Here is a 20274-nt window from a genome sequence, read left to right on the forward strand (position 1 = left end):
AATCTTGACTATGCATCCCCTTTCCTTAGGCAATGACCCATGATGCCCTCCCCCGAATAGTGACTCAACTATCTAGGTCGAAAGGTCTTTCCCCAAGGTTGTAACGTAAGGCATAAAGGGTGAAGGTAGGCAAAAATTTTAAAATTTGGTGATTTTCCTAAAAAGTGAAGCAAAAGGGTGATCAATCCTTAACACCACAATCAAGAAATTACCAAACAAAAACAACACCCCCAAGCTTACTTGAAGCTATACTCACAAAAATATATACAAAAAGCGTACACGCTTCTCCCCCAAGCTTAAATGGAGCATTGTCCTCAATGCTTAGTAGGAGAAAAGAATACATCAAAATATTTTTGAATTTTTCACTTTTCATTTGTTTTTTTTTTTGTTTTTATATTGTAATTGCAAAGTCCTTGCCTTTTTAACTTTGGACGGCTTTTACAACTTTTGCACTTATTTGTCCATGCCTTTTATAATAAAGGACGGCTTTTACTCATACTCATTTGCCATTATTCACAAAGAAATCATAACACAATCTCGCTTTCATAAAAACCAAAATTCCAACTTAACCACCACAAACTTCATCTCAAATGATCATATTGCTTCACAAAAATCAAGAAAGGTAGAAAATGAAACAAAAGGTCAAATAACTAAAGATGTGGCTTGAAAAGAAGGGATAAGGCTCAAATGGTTGCAAGAAGGCAAATGTAAATCCAAAACAAAAGAAAATAACAAAATATAGTAAAAATGAAAAATACCACCCCAAAAAATGTGCCTTTGTCCTTCCTAGATAGTTCGGTCTCGTGTTTGAGAATCATACATCAAGCTTTATTAGATTAGGTTTGCATAGGCAAGGATCCACGCCGCTCATACAAGGAATGTTGAAGGCTAGAAAAACAAGTTACCTCACAAGGTTGTGGCAAAAACTCACCAATGGTGTCAAATCAACTATAGGAAGCAACTACCAACATACCACAAACAAGTAGAATCCGGCTTCATGATCCTCCTAGTTCAAACCAACTACCCTAGCATACACTATCCTAGAGTCAACCGAACATAATCTCAAACCGTGCATACCGTTACAACCTAGGAAGAAAGTCATGCAAAAGACAAGTCCAATGTACAATGTCCATCTCAAAAGAAAAGAAATGAAAAACAATGCCTCAAAATCACATCAAAAATAAAAAGAAAAATAAAAGAAAATAAGAGAAAAAGGTAAAATAAAAGAGAGTAAAAGAAAAGAAATGGAGACATAGGAAAGGAAAACATAGGAGAAAAGCGTGCAAAGGTCGAGAAAGCATGTTAAACACATAAAAATCCCAATTGACAAACAAGTGATCGATAGACAACAAAGTCACCGATCCCAAACACATTACGTGTTAACAAGCATCCATCCTCGAACCATTCAACTTCTCCTAAACTAATCCTATTCTATGCAACCAAGGAAAATAAAGAGAAAAATAAGAAAGGTCTCACCGGGATTCCAAGCTTAGCAAAAATAAGGAAGCGAGTATAAACCACCTCGTAGCATGCCATACCCATAAGCTCATCAAGGAATCAAGTGAGAAAAAGAAATAAAAGAAACTATGAACAAAGAAAATGGTTAGTAACTTCAAAACAAATAAAAGAAAACAACAAATAAAAGAAAATAAACAAAGCGAGAAGTATATACAACTAAAGGAAAGAAAAACTAAACGAACTCAAGAAAAGAAAGAATAAAAGAAATAAAGTCTAGACTAACTAAAGAACTACTCTAAACTACAAGATTTGGATTTAAGGGATTTGGATTGAGGGATTTGGATATAAGGGATCATCAACAACAACATGCCAAGTAAAACAACTCCACAAACAACAAATATCCAAGCAAATAGGGCAAACAAGCTAGCTACAAGGAAAGTAGCCTAGAGATCAAGAAAATGAGGAAACCAAAAAGAGGAATGAAAATAAACATGCAAACAACTAAGATATGTGCACAACAACAACATGGTCACCGAGCAAGTTACTAGTTCCCCCAAGCTAGATAGAAAATACATCTCAACATCCCGATCAAAACAAAGCAAGTATCAAAAATATGAGGGATGGAGGTAAAAAGCATGAGAAGCTAAAAGGGAACTAATAACTACTACCATCACCACCACCACTCCCACTTGGTCCGGCCCCATCGGGGTCTCTGTTGCGCTCGGGGTCATCGAAGGGATGAGGGTAAGGCTCCCATCCTCCGGTGTACCCCTCGGGCCACCCATAATGCCCCTTGAAAAGATCGTGTTGCCAAGGAGCAAGAGGGGTGAAGCTATCGGGCAAAGTGAGTTCAAAGGGGTGGTTGGGATGGACATGGGGGTAGTTAGGATCCCCCCTATAGTCACTACCACCCGGAGCCTTGTAATCATAGTTACCATGCTCGTCCGGGTAATAGTGACGCTCGGTGTCGGGGTTAGAAAGCCCCGACCAATAAGGATGCCCAAACGAAGGTAGAGGACCTTGTTGGGGCGGGAAATACGGATAGTTAACCGGGGGAGTAATGTTCCCACGGTTAACTTCCGCATCATAAAGTTGTTGTTGTTGTATAAACATACCTTGTTGCATCTCTTGAATACCTCTTATTTGGTCATAGAGGGCCCCAAAGTCTTGATCGTACATGCTGTCTACGTGGACTTTCAATCCACTCATTTGCTCACTAAGAGCCCTCAAATCTTCATTGGCAAAAGCATGTTGCCCTTGCTCTTGTTCTTGCTCATGAGGAGCTTGTTGTTGTGGAGAAAAATGTTGTTGTTGTTGATGTTGTTGTTGTTGATTTTGTTGTTGTTCTTCATCATCTTCGTCTTCATCCTCCTCGGAATCAAAGTTGGGATGCCGGAAGGACTTGGGAACATGCCACACATTGTTGGCAATCCTAGCCAAAGAAGTCAAGCTAGGGTTAGGCAAGTAGCACCAATGCTCGTTGCCCCTTAGCCACTCATATCTCCCTTCACTAAAACCCTTGGAGATAAATTGGATTTGACCCAATTGTTGCATATCGAGGTAGATGGAATCTGCATCCCCGATCTCCTTACAAAATGGGAGATAATCATCGAGGCGAAGGTGAGTCAAAAGCCTAGTTACCATACCCCCACATGGGATCTCTCCCGTCCTCCTTTTGCGAAGGTCCAAGCAATATTGGGCAAAGATGTAGCCCAAGTTCAACCGGCCCACAAACTCCGGGCGAGTAGATAGCCAAAGGACTTTGAGCTCCAATTTACTCAATTTCCCCATCTCTTGCTTGGGGAACAAGACATAGCCCAATAGACGGTGTACAACCCTAAGACAAGGTTGGTACACGTCCGAGATCTTGGCCTTGTTGGCGATGAACTCACTACCACCGGAGATGTCTTCCCACCAAGAATCTTGATCATAATCCGGGAAGATGAAGTGTTCAACGTTAATAATATCCCCATGGGGATCAAAGTCCAAAGCAGCGTTGAACTCCTCCAAAGATTGGTCAAAAATGTTGTTGAACAATTGAAACCGCACCCTATATACCCCTCCAATGGGTACAAGCTCCAAGGTAGCCAAGAACTCCAAGGTAGGCTCCTTGTAGGTGCGGTAGGTATCGGCGATGAAAGTCCCAAATCTCAAATTCAAAAGCAATGACCGCACATCATTATCAATCCCCAACTTCAGCATATCGGATTGAAAGTAATGGCGGGTTTGTTTGAGGGTTCTTTCATCTTTCAAATTTTGGTAAAAGGCTTTTTGTTTATCGGTGAAATTTTTCTTTTTTGGAAGAGAGGTTGGAGGTCGTGTTTGAGTGGAAGATGGGTTGGAAGTACTAGGCCTAGAAGATGTACTAGGCCTAGTGGAGGTACTTAGGCGGGGAGGTTCCTCGATGCTATCATCGGTTTTTCGCTTTTTGGTGAGTTTCTTGAGGTATTTAGACATTGTGAGAGGTATAGAAGATCACCAACAACCAATCAAGTAGCAAACCAAAGAACCAAGAGCACCACACCCAAATTCACCACTTACTACCAATATCACCAAACTCCAATTTCACAATTCCCTTCAATCAAACCAATTCCAAACCAATCAACAATATCAATGTACCAAGAAAAATTCCTTTTCAATCAATCCAAGAGCAAACACAAAGCCAATACCGAAATCACCACATACTACCAACTTTCCAAAATTTCAACTCACAAGAATTCAACCCAAATTGATGAAAATCGCTACAAAATCAACAAACAACACAATGTCATGCAAAATCAATCATCAAATATCACCAAATCACAACCAAAATTAAGATCAAGAATCAAAATTCACAAAATCAATACTACACTATTCATGCTCATACAAATTTGTAATTCATGCAAATTTATGATATAATTGGCAAAATTAAAGCAAGGATTAGTGATTATACCATAAAAGAAGCAAGATAAACCAATTTTGAGCAAGCAATTCCAACTCCACACAAAACCCCCAATTTTCGGCCACCAAGAGTAGGAGAGAGAGTGAGTGAAATTTGGGTCAAATTGTGAGGAATTTGTAGTGTAGAAAGATTTGTGAATGATTTTGAGTGAAAATGGAGTGATTTTAGTGAGGATTTGAGTGATTTTAGATGGTGAATGAGAAGGTAGGAGTGCGCACAAGAGGAGGGTTTGAAGGAGGTGTTCGTGATGTTTGAGATGAGGAATGAAGGAAATGAAGGGAAAGAAGGAGGAAGAAGAAGATAATAGCACGTTCAGCATCTGTGCGGCCGCACAGCGCTGATGTGCGCCCGCACATGCCTCGTGTGCGGCCGCACATCCCTGTGCGTGCTCCTTCCTTCTTTTTTTCTCAAAAATTTGATACTTACTGCCTATTTGGGTGCGCACATGAATCATGATGGTGATGAGGAACAACATAGGCAGTAGCTAAAATCATTTTCAAAGTCCTCAAAGTTGAAAATTCATGTACACACCACAAAAATTTACTAAGTATCAATTTCCTCCAACTTTCAAAATATGAAATTCCTATCTTACCTCTCTAAAATTCTTACCCTTTTACCTCAAATTTCGATTAGAATCGAACAAAATATGATTTGTGCCATGAACACCTTCCATCCATCATGCATATTTATTGAATTCCAATCCCGCAAACGGACATCCTAAAAATCCAAATAAGGAGAAAAGTAAAAGAAAAGACAAAGGTATTAAAGAAACAAAAATGAGAAAATTCAAAAATCAAAGAGAAAGGTTAGAAACTCCGGGTTGCCTCCCGGGAAGCGCTTGCTTAAGGTCCTAAGCTCGACCCTTCCTCCTAATCATGGAGGATCAAAGAACACCACCTTCTTCAAGGTGGTTGATAGAGCAAATTCTTCCTCAACCTTGGGCAACTTCTCATTATTGCTTGATGAAACTCTCACAAAATTCTTTTCAAATTCTTCTTTTTCACTTCTCAACTTCTTTCTTTTTCTTGCCTTCTTTGAGTCACGACCCTTTTTCTTCGGTTTGACTTCAACATCCTTAATCATGGAAGCTTTCTCTTCCTCATGAGAATTAAGCTTGAACCAATTTGGAAAACCAATATCTTTCTCATCCTTTGGCTTTTGAATCACAAATTCTTCTTCACTAACATCATCAATACTTGCACAAACATCATCAACAATCTCAAAAACATTGTTAGTAGAAGAATCAATCATGCACATACCATCAATGGAACGAGAAAGACTAGCACATGCAATATCTTGGACACAAGATAAAGACTCATGCATTGGTTTTAACTTAAAACTCTCTTCTAATTTCCCACACCTCAAAGTAATTTGACCTCCTTTGACATCTATTAAAGCTCCCGAGGTAGCTAAGAAAGGCCTCCCTAAGATGATTGGAATATGTTCATCCTCCTCAATCTCTAGAACAACAAAATCCACCGGAAAAACAAACTCTCCAATCCTTAAGGGGACATCATCAATTCTTCCCTTAGGAAACTTAATAGAACGGTCGGCCAATTGAAGTGTTATCTTGGATGGTTGAAGCTCACCAAGATCAAGCCGCTTGAAAACCGAGAAAGGCATAATGCTAACACTAGCACCAAGGTCACACAAAGCATTTTCAAAAACCATTTCCTTAATTTGACAAGGGATTGAAAAATTCCCCGGATCCTCCATCTTCCTTGGGAGTTCACCATGGATAAGAGCACTAAAGCACTTCCCTCCTTCCACCGAACTACCCTCATCAAAATCCTCTCTCTCGTTTAAGATCTCCTTAACAAACTTGGAGTACTTAGGCATGTCGGGAATTGGTTCGGTAGAGGGTGTAGAATCATGAACATCCTTAAAAGCTTCAAGGAACTTCCCAAATTGCTCATCCATTTTGAATCTCAAATATTTTTGGGGATATGGTAGATCGGGAAATCTCTCTATCTCACTCATCTTTTCACCAACACACTCTTCTCTTTTGTCAACCTCATAATAGATTTCCTTAGACTCAATCCTTTCCACTTCATTCTCCTAAGCACCACTCTCATCTCTTCCCTCTTTTGAACAAGAAACTCCCTCATCAAAATCATTTCCACCACTTGTGGCAATAGAGTACACGGGTTTCTTTGGTTCAACACCTTGGGAAGGCAAAGATGAAGGACTAGCAAAATCCTTAATAGTGCTTGATAATTGAGTAATTTGAGTCTCAAGCATCTTATTGTAGGTCATCATCTAATTGAATTTCTTATCACTAACCGCCATATAGGTGTTAATGATCTTGGTTTGATTATCAATCAACTCTTCCAAGGTTGTCTTAGGAGATGAAGGTTGTGAATAGGAATTTTCATTTTGAGTCTTTGGAACAAAACCGAGTGGGGGACCTCTTTGAGCATTGTTTTGAAAATTTCCCCTTCCTTGATTGTTCCAATTACTCCTATTTTGATTTGAACCATAACCTTGATTATGGTTACCACCACCATGATTATGGTTTCCATTACCTTGGTTATGATTTACATAACCTTGGTTTTGATTACCATAATTATGATTTTGATTACCATAGTTTTGGCTTTGATTTTGGCTACTATAACCTTGGTTATGGTTACCACGAGAACCTTGATTCCCTTGGTTCCTATAACCACCAATATGATTATAGTTGTCAAAATTGCCTTGGTTTTGGTAATTCCTATTCCATTGGCCTTTTTGATTATCAAACCTTTGAAAATTGTTGTTTGACACAAAATTAACATGTTCACACTCATTGTTGTCAAATTCATCAACACATTCATTAGGACAAACACTAGAGTCATGATCATACGATCCACATGCATCACAAAACAAGCAACCTAAAGGCATATTATGTGAAGAGGGAGGGGGTTGAGAGTTAGAAGGAGTACCTCTCCCCTTAAATTGGGAGGGAAGATTAGAAGCTTGAGAAGAGGTAGAAGTGCTCTCCAACTTAGCTTTGATTGCGGTGACCTCCTTTCCTAAATTTGTCATTTGGGAGGAAAGGTTGTTGATTGCATTGAGATGGTCCACCGAATACAATGAAGATTGCTTGCTTGAAGAGTCTCTCTCCCCATCTTGCCAATCCCTATAATATGTCACCACGTCCTCAATGATGTCCACAACTTCTTCTTCGGTTTTGTTCATGATAGGGCCCCCGGCCCCTCCATCAAGGCATGACTTGCCTTGGGGACTTAAACCGCCATAGAAGATTTGGATCACTTGGTATGTGGGAATTCCGTGGTGAGGGCACTCCCTTTGATACTCTTTGAATCTCTCCCATGCTTCATAAAGGCTTTCACTCGGCCTCTGCTTGAACCCTTGAATCAAGGCTCTTGCCTCCGCCGTCTTCTTTTGGGGATAGAAACGGGACAAGAAAGCCTTTGTAACATCGTCCCAAGTTCTCAAGGAGTTGGGCTTCACTTCCTTGCCTAGCCACTCCAAAGATCTTCCTATTAGAGAGAAAGGGAACAACTTGAGGCGGATGAATTCTTGAGGGACCCCATTGACTTTGATAGTGTTGCAATATTTTTCAAATTCTTTCAAATGGTTCAATGGGCTCTCATTTTTAGCCCCACTATATTGCCTTCTCTCAATCAAGGTGATCATTGCCGGCCGGATTTCGAAGTCATTTGCCGGGGTAGTAGGTGGAGCTATTCCACTCTCAAACCTATATGCCCCGGGCACTCCAAGCTCCTTCAAGGCTATTCTAGGATTTTCACCCATTCCTTGTTCTTCTTGAATTTCTTCTTCACTTGAAGAGCTATAAGCCAAGGATCTATTATCCACTCTTCTTCTTGAAAGAGTCCTCTCAATTTCCGGATCAAGGGGAACAAGGGGACGATCGCGGGTTCTATGCATGCAAAACTCACACAAAAATGTTAGTAGCACGGCTACAAGTGTAGCCTAGAGAAACAAAATCTTTTTGTATTTTATCAAAATGAAATAGACTCAAAAACAACATACACTCAAGCACCATTCCCCGGCAACGGCGCCATTTTGATGGGGATGAGAACGGTAGGTCGTTGGGCTACCACCCCACCCTATCAAACAAAATTTGTAACTTAACTAACCCCTATTTAGCGTAGTGGCAAGTCAAGGTCGAACCCAAGGGAATGGATATCAAGTGCACGATGTCTAAATCAAGCTATTTCGGAATCAAGAAGGAGTTTGAGGTAGAACTAAGGCTAAACTAGGTAATGCAAACTTGTATAAAATCAATCTAAGACACTAGGGCAATGGATCCACATGCAATCATAGTGGAAACGGTAATTTGGGAAGTCAAACCGACTAAGTCAAGCGATATGATGGAAAATCATCATGTATCCAAAAGAGCATACTAAGGTGGTTCACCTAGAGGTCTAACTAGCGTCAACTACGCTAAACACTACCTAGGGAACGTCACAAAGCACCTCAATCGTGAAATTGCAAGTTCACTAATTAATGGTCCGTATCATAGCAAGCTTACAATGCAATATAGTGTATTAATCAAAGATGGCCAAACCTCAATTAATCACACACATGCACATGAAACATCAACCAAATTTAATCATATCATCAACTCCATCAATTATCCCCAAATTACACTATTCCATCATTCATACATGCTTCACCATCTCCCTAGCTAGGAAACTACTCACTAGCCATAGGAATTAAGATCAAAACTACAACATTCATCAAATTCATCATCAACATACTTGAAATCAAAGATTAAACCAACAATCAATCAAAATTCAATCAATAACCAAATCAATCATCAACAATATGAAAAACTAATGAAATCAACTAAAATCAAACTTGTATTGAAATCAAGAAGAAAATCCTTACAAAATTTTGATCCAAAGATCAAATACAATGAGGAATCCTTGAGCAATCACCAAAAATCATGAGTTTCTCTCTCTAGTTCTTGAGTTTCTCTCTCTAAAATTCTCCCAAAAACTAACTATCAAATTCAATCTAAAAACTAAAAACTTCCTCCTTCCCAAAAATAGGTATAAATAACTATATATACAAAGGAGAGGTCGGTAATGACGCCCAAAAATAGAACCTCGTAAGTGCGGGCGCTCGAAGGAGTGTACCCAGGAATGTGCGCCCGCACACACCTGATGTGTGGCCGCACACTCCTCAAGTGCGCCCGCACATAGCTGCAGCTTCCTCCTTTCTTCTTTGCCCTTGCTCACGAGGTGCACGCATCCTAGATGATGATGATGGAGGACAAGGTAGGCAGCAACTTCCTTGAATTTCTTGAAGAAAATGAGCCATGAGGAAGGCATAAACAAGACTTTGAAGCATGCTCCTTGAACCTCTCATTGACTTGAAACTTCTTACACAAGCTTTAGGCATGAAAATCAATGGAAAACTATATAAAGGAAACCCGGGAATCCTTGGACAATCAATCACAACCTACAATCAAAGGATAAAAAGCAAGTAAAAGGGAAAAATAGCAAGTAAACAAGAAAAAGCACGAAATAGAGAAACTAACTACAAAAAGCACGAAATGAAGAAAACAAGAATAAAACTAAGGGAAACTAAAGAAAAGAAAGATAAAAAGAAATAAAAATCATCCAAAAAGGAACCAAATGAGTGCCAAAAATGTCACTCATCATGGGGACATGCCACATATTTGGGGTGTCCAGCCGGTGAAGAGATGTCAAAGATGGGTTGGGAAGGTAGCACCAATGCTTGTTATCCCGCAGCCACTCATAATGCCCCTCATTATAATGTTTGGAGATGAATTGAATTTGCCCCAATTGTTTCATGTCGAGGTAGAGAGAGGTGGCATCTCCAACCGGCTTGCAATATGGCAAATAATGGTCAAGTTGGAGGTTTGTCAAGAGCCGAGTGACCATTCCCCCACAAGGTATCTCCCCGGAATCCCGGTCTTGCAAGGCTACACAGTAGGTGGCAAAGACGTACCCCAAGTTCAACCGGCCACGATATTTTCCTCTAGTGGCCAACCAAAGAATTTTGAGCTCCAATTTGCTCATTTCTCCCAACTCTTGCTTGGGGAAAACCGAGTACCCCAAAAGACGGTGCACCACCCAAAGACAAGGTTGGTACACATTGCTTATCTTCGCTTCCTTGGTGACAATCTCACCACCACCGGAGATATCATCCCACCAAGAATCTTGATCATACTCCTCAAATATGTAAGGCTCTAGATCCAAGATGTCGCCATGAGGATCAAAATCTAGAGCGGCATTGAATTTCTCTAAGGAGTAGTCGAAAAAGTTGTTGAAGATTTGGAATCGAACCCTGTATTGACCTTCTACGGGAACAAGCTCAACCGTAGCAAAGAACTCCAAAGTAGGCTCAACATAAGTGCGGTAGCTATAGGAGATGACGGTACCCATTCGAAGTTTGATCAACAATTCCCTCACATCTTCATCAATACCCAACTTGGACATATCATGTTGGAAGTAGTGTCTCGTGGGTTTGAGGGAGCGGTGGTCTTTGAGTTTTTGGTATCGGTTCTTTTGTCTTTGGTCATGGATTTTTCGTTTGGGAAGTGGGGTAGGCTTTCGTGTTTGGGAGGAGGAAGTGCTTGGGGTAGGCTCTTCAATGGAGATGTTGGTTTTGCGTTTCTTGCTAAGCTTTTATAGGATGTTTGACATGTTGAATTCCAAGTTTAAGATCACAAAAACTGATGAGTGACATTTTTGGCACTCATTTGATCTCTTTTTGGATGAATTCCATTTCATTTTATTACTCTTTTCTTTAGTTTTCCTTAGTTTTATTTTTATTTTCTTCATTTTATGCTTTTTGTAGTTAGTGTCTCTATTTGTGCATTTTCTAGTTTATTTGTTGTTTTTCCCTTTTATTTGCTTTTTCTCTCTTATTTGTAGGACATGATCGATTGTCCAAGAATTCCCGAGCTTCCCTTCCTTGGTTTTTCATCGATTTTGATGCCTTATGCTTGGTCAAAGAGTTTCAAGTCAAGGGGGATCCAAGGAGCAAGCTTCAAGGCCTTGGTTATGCTCTTTTCATGGCTTATATTCTTCAAGAATTCCAAGAAAGTTGCTGCCTACCTTGTCCTCCATCACCATCATCAAAGGTGTCTGCACCTCATGAGCTAGGACGAAGAGAAGAAAGGAGGCTGCCCAGTTTGGTGCGGGCGCACTCGGGGAGTGTGCGGCCGCACATATGTCGAGTGCGGCCGCACACCAGGTGCGTGCGGGCGCACCTTTCTGGGTGTGTCCCGTGCGCGCTTCTCTCTCTCCTACGAGCGCCCGCACCGGCGTGGGTCTATTTTTGGACGTCAATCCTAACTTCCCCTTTGTATATATAGTTATTTCTTTCCATTTTTAGGGGGAGAAGGATATCTTCATTAGTTAGAATTAGATTAGATTAGATCTTAGAGAGAGAAAAACACTAGTTCTTAGCTTTTTAGAGAGAGAAAATGTGGGTTTGATGATTGATGATTGAAGATTGCTACATTTGATTTGATTTCTATCAAGTTTGTAAGGATTCTTTACTCTTTAATGCAATTTAATGTTTGATTTCATTAGTATTGTTGTTTGATTTGGTTGATTGATAGTTTGATTGATTTGGATTGAATTTGTTGATTTCAATTGATGAATTTGGGTATGATGATTAGTTTAGCTTTGATCTTAATGTTTTTCATAGATTGTGAGTAGTTTTATTGCTAGGGTAGTGGTGAAGCATGTATTGATGATGAATTGAGATTAATTTGGGGAAATTGATTGAGTTGATAATGTGATTAAATTGGTTGATTGATTTTGTGCATGTGTGTGTTTGATTAGGCTTGATCACCCTTGTTATTCACACTAGATTACATTGTGAGTTCACATTGATACGGACCTGACGTGGGGAAAACTAGGTCGTTGGGCTAATTCTCCCTAAGCCAAACAAAATTTATAAACACTCAACAAACCTAAATACAAGTATAGAGGTAAGTCAAGGGTCGAACCCAAAGGAACGGTAATGCCTAAGTGCTTCCAATTATATGCCTAAGCTAGGTCGAAGACAAGAGATAAAAGGTGACTCTAACAACTACTAAAACGAAGAAACCAAACAAATATAAGAGCTAGGGATTATGATCCACTTATAATAGCAATGAACAATGCAAATTGGAATAGGAAAGTCGACTAAGTCAAGCAATGTGAGGGAAAGTCAATCACGCAACCAAAAGAGCATATCAAGCTATTCTCCTAGAGGTCTAACTAGCGTCAACTACATCAAACACTAACTAGGAAACATCACAAGACACCTCAATCGTGTAAATGCAAGCCACAAATCAATGGTCCGTATCAATGTGAACTTACAATGCAATCTAGTGCAATAATCAAACTTAGCTACTCTTTAATTAATCACACACATGCACATGATCAATCAACCAAGTTTAATCACATCATCAACTCCATCAATTATCCCCAATTTACATTAATTCATTACATCATAAGCTTCACCAAATCCCTAACAAAACAACTACTCAAACATTATCATCAATTCTACCAATACAAACATGAATATCCAAAATCAATCATCAAATCATCAAATTCTTAATCAAAATCAACAATCCAAACAATGAATATTAAACAAAGCAATAAATGAGATAGAGTTTAGAAATGCTCTTTGATAATAGAGTAGATCTCCAATACAATTGTCACCATTGGATCTTCAATCTCTCAATCACCATTGAAATTCTTCACTTTCTCTCTCTAAAATCTACTCCTAAAACTAACCCCTAAATCTAGAGAGAGAAGCTCTCAACTAAGCTAAGAATATGATCTAATTCTATTATGAAAACTTCTTACAAAAATTGGGTTCAAATAGGTATAAGAAGAGAGAGAAAATCGTCGAAATCCGATCGAAAAAGACCCACGTCGGTGCGGCCGCACAACAGAGGATGTGCGCCCGCACCACCATGGTGTGCGCCCGCACCGCCATGGTGTGCGGCCGCACATCCTTCGTGTGCGCCCGCACCTTCTGCGCGTGCGGCCGCACTCAGCTGGGTTTCTTCGAATCTTCAACTCTTCAATCTCAAGGGGTGCACACATGATTTATGATGGTGATGGAGGACAAGGTAGGCAGTAGCTAAGGCTTAATATTGAGGGCACACACTTCCTTTGAAGGGAGCACAAGAGAAGAGCTAAGACTTGGAACTTCCACTTCTTTGCATCTTGAGCTTCCCAAATTCCATGAACTTGATCCAAAAGCTTCTTCCACCATAGTGGATCACCAAAATCAAGACCCGAACCTCGTCCAATACCTACAACCACGAAAATAGAGCAAATAAAGAAGAAAAGGCTAGACAACCAACGAAATGTACAAAAGCTACAAAATAAGAGAAGAAAGGTAAAACTAAGCAACAAAGCATAAAACTAAGCACTTATTAAGCATGAAAGCTATGAAAAGAGAATAGAAAGGACCTAAATGCTCGTCAAATGTGTGCCATTTACGACACACATCAAATACCCCCAAGCTTACCTTTTGCTCGTCCTCGAGCAAAACAAAACCAAGGGAGTGGAAATGACGAGCTTATTCAAACAAACTAAAGAAGAGACGAGATGAGAATATACACTAACTCACTTTCGTAGGAATCACGGTCAATTTTAGCAACTAATGACAAGCCATTTAAACCCCTAGATCGCCCTAGAGGACGAGTGATGCTCTCGTAAGGGTATCCTAAGAGTTTACCCATAACTCTCATAATAATACAAACAAGGCAAAGCATGAAAAAGAAAACAAAATACAAGAAAAGCAAACAAATGTTCATGAAAGGACTTTTGCAAATGTACAAGCACAAGTGGATGCAAATCTTTCTAAACAAGTAAGGGAGTGCACGTTCCAAGATACCCAAGGTTGATTGAAACATAAATATGCTAAGCATAGGAACTAGCTTTCACAATCCACTTTCATCCCAAACGATCTTACCGCGTTCTTCCTAATAGCTTCAAATCAACCTCAAATGAGCATCCCAATGATTCCACGAAGGAACCGGAAAAAGAGAACTTTTAGGCATACTCGTATCTTGACTTTTGCATCCCCTTTCCCTATTCCTAATACTCACATTCCTCTCCACCGATGAATGACTCAACCATTTAGGTCAAAAGGTCTTTCCCCAAGGTTGTAACGTAAGGCAATAAGGGTGAAGGTAGGCTAAAATTTAAAATTTGGTGGTTTTCCTAATAGTGAAGCAAAGATTGTGCATTTCTTTACATCAAAACCAAGTAATCACCAAACAAAAACAATCAACACCCCCAAGCTTATTCAAAGCTATACTCACAAACATATACACAAAAAACGTGAGAACGCTTCCCCCCAAGCTTAAATGGAGCATTGTCCTCAATGCTCAAAAAGGGAGAAAACTCACGTCAAAATATTTTTGAATTTTTCGTTTTTCACTTTTTTTTTCTTTTTTTTTTATTTTCAATAATGCTTTGTCCTTGCCTCTTTCTACTTTGGACGGCTTTTTCGAATTTGCACTTATTTGTCCATGCCTTTTGTAATATAGGACGGCTTTTACTCATACTCATTTGCCATCATTCACAAAGAAAATATAACACAATCTTGCTATCATAAAAATTAAACATTCCAACTTCTCCACCACAAACTTCATCAAGTATGATCAATTGCTTCACAAAAACCAAGAAAAGAAAGAAAATGAAACAAAAGGCCAAAGATCTAAAGATGTGGCTTGAAAAGAAGGGATAAGGCTCAAATGGTTGCAAGAAGGCAAATGTAAACCCAAAAATAAAGAATGAAACAAACTATCCTAAAAATGAAAAATACCACCCCGAAAAAGGAGCCTTTTTCCTCCCTAAATGGTTCGGTCTCGGATTCAAGATCTATGAGTCGAGTTTCAAGATTAGGTTTGCAAGGCGCCATTTTGACGTGGGGAAAACTAGGTCGTTGGGCTAATTCTCCCTAAGCCAAACAAAATTTATAAACACTCAACAAACCTAAATACAAGTATAGAGGTAAGTCAAGGGTCGAACCCAAAGGAACGGTAATGCCTAAGTGCTTCCAATTATATGCCTAAGCTAGGTCGAAGACAAGAGATAAAAGGTGACTCTAACAACTACTAAAACGAAGAAACCAAACAAATATAAGAGCTAGGGATTAGGATCCTCTTATAATAGCAATGAACAATGCAAATTTGAATAGGAAAGTCGACTAAGTCAAGTAATGTGAGGGAAAGTCAATCACGCAACCAAAAGAGCATATCAAGCTATTCTCCTAGAGGTCTAACTAGCGTCAACTACATCAAACACTAACTAGGAAACATCACAAGACACCTCAATCGTGTAAATGCAAGCCACAAATCAATGGTCCGTATCAATGTGAACTTACAATGCAATCTAGTGCAATAATCAAAGTTAGCTACTCTTTAATTAATCACACACATGCACATCATCAATCAACCAAGTTTAATCACATCATCAACTCCATCAATTATCCCCAATTTACATTAATTCATTACATCATAAGCTTCACCAAATCCCTAACCAAACAACTACCCAAACATTATGATCAATTCTACCAATACAAACATGAATATCCAAAATCAATCATCAAATCATCAAATTCTTAATCAAAATCAACAATCCAAACAATGAATATTAAACAAAGCAATAAATGAGATAGAGTTTAGAAATGCTCTTTGATAATAGAGTAGATCTCCAATACAATTGTCACCATTGGATCTTCAATCTCTCAATCACCATTGAAATTCTTCACTTTCTCTCTCTAAAATCTACTCCTAAAACTAACCCCTAAATCTAGAGAGAGAAGCTCTCAACTAAGCTAAGAATATGATCTAATTCTATTATGAAAACTTCTTACAAAAATTGGGTTCAAATAGGTATAAGAAGAGAGAGAAAATCGTCGAAATCCGATCGAAAAAGACCCACGTCGGTGCGGCCGCACAACAGAGGATGTGCGCCCGCACCACCATGGTGTGCGCCCGCACCGCCATGGTGTGTGGCCGCACATCCTTCGTGTGCGCCCGCACCTTCTGCGCGTGCGGCCGCACTCAGCTGGGTTTCTTCGAATCTTCAACTCTTCAATCTCAAGGGGTGCACACATGATTTATGATGGTGATGGAGGACAAGGTAGGCAGTAGCTAAGGCTTAATATTGAGGGCACACACTTCCTTTGAAGGGAGCACAAGAGAAGAGCTAAGACTTGGAACTTCCACTTCTTTGCATCTTGAGCTTCCCAAATTCCATGAACTTGATCCAAAAGCTTCTTCCACCATAGTGGATCACCAAAATCAAGACCCGAACCTCGTCCAATACCTACAACCACGAAAATAGAGCAAATAAAGAAGAAAAGGCTAGACAACCAACGAAATGTACAAAAGCTACAAAATAAGAGAAGAAAGGTAAAACTAAGCAACAAACCATAAAACTAAGCACTTATTAAGCATGAAAGCTATGAAAAGAGAATAGAAAGGACCTAAATGCTCGTCAAATGTGTGCCATTTATGACACACATCAGGACCATTGATTTGTGGCTTACATTTACTCGATTGAGATATCTTGTGATGTTTCCTAGCTAGTGTTTGATGTAGTTGGCGCTAATTAGACCTCTAGGAGAATAGCATGATGTGCTCTTTTGGTTGCAATTTCGGTTTTCCCTCACATTGCTTGACTTGATTGGTTGACTTCCCAAATTGATTGAACTTCATTGTCGATGCATGTGGATCCATTCCCCTAGTGCCTTTACATTTGATTTAGTACAAGTTTATTGCATTGCTTAGCTTAGTCTTAGTTCCTACCATACACCCCTCACTTGACTTTGGAGTAGCTTGACACTAGGCAATATACATTCAACCTGCATTCCTTTGGGTTCGACCTCGACTTACCACTACAATTCCATAGGGGTTTGTTGAGTTATAAATATTGTTTGATTGGGTGGGGAGGTAGCCCAACGACCTACCGTTCCTCCTCCCATCAAAATGGCGCCGTTGCCGGGGAATGGTGCTTTGAGTGAATATTGTTGTTGAGTCTATTCCACTTTATTTGCAAAACACAAAATGATTTTACACTTTAGGCTACACTTGTAGCCGTGCTACTAATATTTTCTTTGAGTTTTGTATGCATAGGTCCCGAGATCATTCAATTGTTCCCTTTGATCCGGAGATTGAAAGAACTCTCTCAAGGAGGAGAGTAGCAAACAAGTCATTGGATTATAGTTCTTCAAGCGAAGAAGAGAATGAACAAGAGCAAGTCATGGGAGAACATCCGAGAGTTGCCTTGAAGGAATTGGGAGTGCCCGGTGCATATAGGTTTGAGAGCGGCATAGCTCCACCTACAACACCGGCAAACGACTTTGAAATTCGCCTGGCAATGATCATCCTAATTGAGAGGAGACAATATAGTGGGGCTAAGAATGAGAGCCCATTGAACCATCTTAAGGAGTTTGAAAAATATTGCAACACAATCAAGGTCAATGGAGTGTCTCAAGAGTTTATCCGCCTTAAGTTGTTCCCTTTCTCCCTCATAGGAAGATCTTTGGAATGGCTAGATAAAGAAGTGAAGCCCAATCACTAGGCGAAAAAACTAGTTGGCCACCAGTTCAAAACCCCCCTATGCCACCGGTTTTGAACCGGTGGTCAGTTGGGGGTGGCAATAGTCTGATGAAAAAGCCACCGGTTCAAAACCGGTGGCAAAAACAAGTATTGCCACCGGTTAACCGGTGGCAAAAACAAGTATTGCCACCGGTTAACCGGTGGCAAAAATCCTTCCCGTAATTTTTTTTTTTAGTATTATAAAGTATTGCCACCGGTTAATCGGTGGCAATAATGCCCTTAAAAAACAAAAAAAAAAAAAATTTTTGTACACTTTTGAAGAGTGAAAAAACTAAATTTATAACTACAAATAAATACTCATACAACAATTCCATTTTAAAAGAACTTAATTAATCAAATTACACAAAACAAATGGGCACATGTTTTAAATTTCTAAAACATCAGTCTTCAAAGGAGAATATATGCAAGTGAAAATGTATTCTCTAGAGCATCATATATAGCAGCAGTTCCTGAAACAAACATAAAAGATGTCATATACAATGAGTATGGATTAGGCTAATTGGCCTAATTTCTAAAACTAATTTTCTCAAAATAAAAAATTAAAAAAAAAAAACAAAATAACCACCAAAACCCACGACCCACCCACAACCCAGAACACATAACCCCTACCACCACCAACCGTCACCACACATCACCAGCTCCAACCCAGCCCAAACCCACCCAAACCGCATGCAACCCACAAGGACCCATCACCGAAACCCACCCACCACGACCCATCACCCAAACCCACCCACCACGACCCATCACCAAACCCACGACGACCCTGATCGAACACACAACCAAACCAAAACCCTAACCACCGCCAGATCCACCACGACAGCAACTAAAACCCTACCCACCGCCAGATCCGCCAACAACAAACGAAAAAAAAAAAAAAAAAAAAACCAAAATACATCCCTTAAAAACCAAAATTGGTTTGAATTTGGTTTAATAAGGTCAAATTCGACCATGAAAAGTCTAGATCCAGAGTTTTCATGGTCGAATTTAACCTTTAAAACCATTAATTTCTTAATACCACCAACCACAAAACCGCCGGCGACGACAAAGCATTGAGATGAGAGAAGAGAAAAGAGAAGTGAGACGAGAAGGAGGTGCGACGAGAAAGCTAAGTTTATAAAGGGGAAGAGAGACGAACAGGAGAGAGAGAGAGAGCAGGAGGGAGAATGAGAGCAGGAGAGAGAGACGAACAGGAGAAAGAGAGAGAGCAGGAGGGAGAATGAGGAAAGGGGAGGGAGGAAAGAGGCTGGGGAGAGGATTAAGTTATGGTTAGGGGTTTATAAAGGGGAGGGGGCGGTTTTAATAATAATAAAAAAAAACAAAGCCACCGATTTTGAACCGGTGGAATTAATAATTTCCCACCGGTTCGAACCGAACCGGTGGCAATACCCTTCCCACAAAATCCCGCCCATTTTCCCCCATTATTTCCCCACCGGTTTTTAAAAACCGGTGGCCATTTGGCGGTGCCTATTTCGATTTTTCTACTAGTGAATTCTTTGAAAACTTGGGATGATGTCACCAAAGCTTTCTTGTTCCGTTTCTATCCTCAAAAGAAGACGGCGGAGGCAAGAGCTTTAATTCAAGGGTTCAAACAAAAGCCAAATGAAAGTCTCTATGAAGCATGGGAAAGATTTAAGGATTATCAAAGAGAGTGTCCACACCATGGGATTCCTACCTATCAAATCATACATATCTTCTATGGTGGGTTGAGTTCTCATGGGAGAGCAAGTTTGGATGCCGGAGCCGAAGGCCCAATCATGAACAAAACGGAAGAAGAAGTGGTTGATGCAATTGATGAAGTGGTTCGTCATTACATGAATTGGCAAGAAGTGGAGAGAGAGCCAACAAGCAAGGGTTGCTCAATCGAACAACTTAGTGCCATCAATGATTTGACTACTTTGATTGCGGATTTAGGGAAAGAAGTTGTGTCACTCAAAGAAAAGCTAGAGAAACCACATTCCCAAGCTCCAATTCTTCCCTCCCAAATTAAGGGGAGAGGTACATCTTCTCACCCTAACTCTAATCTTTCTTCTTGTTGCATGATTGTAGAATGTTGGCCTTGTGAATTATGTGGAATGAATGATCATAATGCTTCTATGTGCCCAAATGTTCCTTGTGATGAATGTGATGGAATTGAAATAGAACATGTGAATTATATCAATGATCGTGCATGTGAACCTAGAATTGATGTTCAAAGAAATGTTGGAAATAGGAATTATCATAATCATATGAATCATGATAATTATAACCAAAATGGAGGTTGTAGAAATCATGGATTCCAAGGGGTTCA

General features: G+C 39.8%; 1 non-coding gene and 1 pseudogene across 1 annotated transcript; one reads left to right on the top strand and one right to left on the bottom strand.

The window, feature by feature from the left end:
- Positions 1–7664: 7664 nt before the first annotated feature.
- LOC145609782 (small nucleolar RNA R71) lies at positions 7665–7763 on the top strand (annotated as a pseudogene).
- Positions 7764–19547: 11784 nt separating this feature from the next.
- On the bottom strand, positions 19548–19653 carry LOC145609908 (small nucleolar RNA R71). Its single transcript, XR_014106176.1, has one exon. It is a non-coding gene; the product is annotated as a small nucleolar RNA R71 (small nucleolar RNA).
- Between the last annotated feature and the right edge of the window lie 621 nt (positions 19654–20274).

The sequence above is a fragment of the Chenopodium album genome, chromosome 23 (genome assembly GCF_948465745.1).
Source record: "Chenopodium album chromosome 23, dcCheAlbu1.1, whole genome shotgun sequence".
Taxonomy (NCBI): Eukaryota; Viridiplantae; Streptophyta; class Magnoliopsida; order Caryophyllales; family Amaranthaceae; genus Chenopodium; species Chenopodium album.